The sequence below is a fragment of the Parus major genome, chromosome 5 (genome assembly GCF_001522545.3).
Source record: "Parus major isolate Abel chromosome 5, Parus_major1.1, whole genome shotgun sequence".
In the NCBI taxonomy this organism is placed as follows: domain Eukaryota; kingdom Metazoa; phylum Chordata; class Aves; order Passeriformes; family Paridae; genus Parus; species Parus major.
The window spans coordinates 28196271-28199796 of NC_031774.1; positions in this window are offsets into that span (position 1 = coordinate 28196271).

Sequence of the window (3526 nt, forward strand, 5' to 3'; positions counted from 1 at the left end):
AAACAGCTAATGAAATCCAAGTCAATATGTGCAAAAGGAGGTGGTTCTTCACCAACTGATAGTAGACCTCTGGCATAACTTGCTGCTGGATGCTCTGCATACAACTTTATATGTCCTCACCATACAGACAGTTTTAAACCAGAGAGGAGGAGGAAACAGGGAAAAAAAGAGAAGTGAGACAGGAAAAAGGAGAGACTTCTGTTCAGAGATTCTGCATAGCATTGCTGAAGACCCCCTACAAAAACTGCTGACCCACAGATTCACATTGAAGCTGCTATATAAGGCATGAGACTCAGCACTTTGCCCAATTCTACAAGACTTCTTAAAGGGAAGCAGAAATGTAGCTTGCATCCCCTCCTGCTACTCGTGAATATATTTGTTACTTCTTCCACTTATCTATAGTTCTTTATTTTCTCCTTTCCTGTATTCCTAATTACCTATACATTCTCTATTCTGTTTTTTTCCCAAAGCTCCATGACTAACTAAACTAACATATTTGTGTTACTGCTACATAAGTGTAGGTCTCTTAGAAGTAGCAGCAATGAGGGTTCAAGAATAGCTTTACAGAAGTCTGAAGTAGATGGCAAACACTGAATAGAGAATTTAATCACTGAGCACCAATTGTTTTTCTTCAAAATATTTGGAGAAAGAAAATGGAAATTGACCTAAAAATAATAGAATAACACATTCAGAAATAAGTTTGTCACTGTTTGTTTGTTGGTTTTTTGTTTTTTTTTTTTCTGGTTTTCCACTTTTTGGGAAAGTTAAGCTTTTCAAATTGCTCAGATCTAAAAATATAGATTTTTTACGTGTTAGTGTCAGGCTGAGAGCCTTTGCCCACCACCCAGAATTATATTTAGCAGGTAGAATAATTTTTTTAGCAGACTGTTATTCAGGATGAAATGTGCTGCCCTGGGGCTGTGTCACTGAGCAGTCAGCAGAGCTAGGGAGCTTGACTGGGGGCTCCCCTTCCACAGTCCAGACAGACCCTCACAGCCTAACCAGCCTTGTTTCAGCTGGCTCCTGTCAGAACGCCCTGGATAACAGCTCCTCACACTCATCTTTTCTAGCCAAATGTAATAATTAACATCTTATTAAATATAGCCCAGCAGCAGTATTAAGCTAGTCCTGAAGGTACCTTAGGTACAGGGGGATCTGTAGCTCAACAGTGTAGTTGCAGTTGTAGTTCAGGTGAGTATGTGTCTTCCATGGCTGTGGCTCAGGGAAAAGGAGCAGAGGCAGGAAGTGATTATCCCTTCTGGATAGGGATATATGGATATGGAGCGGGCACTGCCTCTGTCTCTGCGCTGTGAAGCAGTCAAGGCAGACTGACAGCAGAATAGTGCACCATCACACCAGGTCATGTCCCAGTAGAAATTTAATAATGACAAGGCATTATGCACCATCACAGTTTTTAATTATCTATAAATGCAACAAGGTTTAGGTTAGCTTTTATGCAAATTTATGCAGGCTGCAGATGGGCAGCTGGAACCTGGTCCAGCATGAAGATTACAGGTAGAAAGTAGAAAGGATTTTTTTTTCCCTTGGGTTAATGTTTGAATGACCAGAACAAGTTTACACCAGCTCAGTGTGTTTACTTTAAAATGCTGAATATAAACATTTGAGGAAATCTCAACACTTATAGCAAGCTGTGGACTGCTCCAAAAATACCTTATGGGGTCAAAGCTGTTTATAAACCTTCAGAGGGTAACAGGAGATCATCTGCAGGATCATGTGTCCTTCCTTGTCTGGCCCTTTCAGACCTTTTCTGAAAGCCATGTAAGCTCCTTTCTGATTGACTTCATGTTGGAAGCTACTCACAAGTACAACAACTGCAGTCGTGGCCATGGTCTGCCATTACTTTTCCAAGCAGCTTAAATCAAACTGTGTCTTTGTTTTGACAAACCACCTTCTTTGTGTACAAAGACCCAGGGATTAACATTGGCAACAGTTTTTGTTTTCAGCAGAGGGCAGGTTGCAAACACTGAGCTTGTCGTCTTCACCTTTTGCTTAATTGAGACACACTATTTACTTTAAACAGAATATGAAGAATATAGGTCATAATAGATAGGGAAAGAATAGGATGAAGAAAGTTCACCTTTTCTCAAGAAAACAGTACTTTTAATCCTTAATCTGTTAAGTACTTGATGAACCATTCCTGAGAAATCTCTAGCACCATACCAAATTCCTAATTTCCTAGTGGTGCAATGATTTTTCAATTGGCAGACTTCAAAGGCCAGAAAGGCAGTGGAACAAAAGATTAGATCATCAATTTTTACACACTCTCATTCAGTAATGCTGAATGAAAGCATTACTGCTTTCATTTATGGGCAGCTGCTCATGCCAACAAGGCAGGCAGTCAAGGACTTTTCAAATGAATACAACACTCCTTATTGCATTAACTAAGTTATCAGGCAAGGGGTGAAAATAGAGTTGTGTTAACCCTGACCATAATAAAGCTTTTAGTCTATTTGTTAAGCAAATAGGAAAATGCCAAAGTAAAATTCATTGTAAGCTGAAAATACAATTTTTCAGAGTTTGCACTCTAAATAGCTCCTTGACAAGCCTAGGGACAATTCCTTTGGGGAATCAGGGGTCTCTTCTTAGCATGGAATCTTTCAACACCTGAATTAATAATTTGTTAGACAGATTAGAGTATGCAGAGTTAAAACATGCAGATGAACCAGGCTGGGAAAAGTTTCAAACACACTGAAGATGAGAAAAAAGGGTGTGATATTTAAGGGCCAAATTATGAAGTGAATGGCAGAATGACAGTAAGGAAGATTCAACAATAACTTCAGCTTCCTCACCAGGGAATGCTACACCATTCATGAAGAGCAGTATATATTGTTTTCTGCTATATTCAATGAATAGAGGTCAAACCTTCAAGGAAGGCTGGAGTGTTATCAATGCTGTAAGTACCTTCTGTTTGAGTCACCCTATTTCCACATGCAGTTCAATTCTTGGAAGGATAGTACAAGCCTGATAGTGTGTTTATTTCTTATTGTTAAAAAAATAATAACAGGAAAAACAACAATAAAACATTACACCACATACTTCTTTTCTATCCAAGAAAAGCGGCAATAGGCTGTAATTACAAAAGACTGTTTAAAATAGAGGTCACATTATATATATTTAAAACAAAAAACAAGAAAGGAAAAATCTTACAAAAAATATATATATTGTATCATTCAGAAAAGGGAATGAAAACTTGAAATCAGAGAACCAAGTGTAACAAATGCTCTGGGAAGGAGATATGATCAAATAAAATCCAATGGAAAAAAAAACGCAACCCAGAAAATTAACACATGGCGTGATTACAACCAAATGTACTGAGATGAAAAGAGGTGCAGTGAAAAGGACTGAAAGCTGCCAAATTATTCCCATTGAAATCCCAAAAGCGGGCAAGAAAGGTAAATAAAGAGACATGAGAAGAAACTCAAAAAATGAAATGCTAAAAAAAAAAAGTTAAAAAAAAAAAAAGAAAAAAATCTGAAACAAAGCAAAACCAATAAAAGCCACGGCA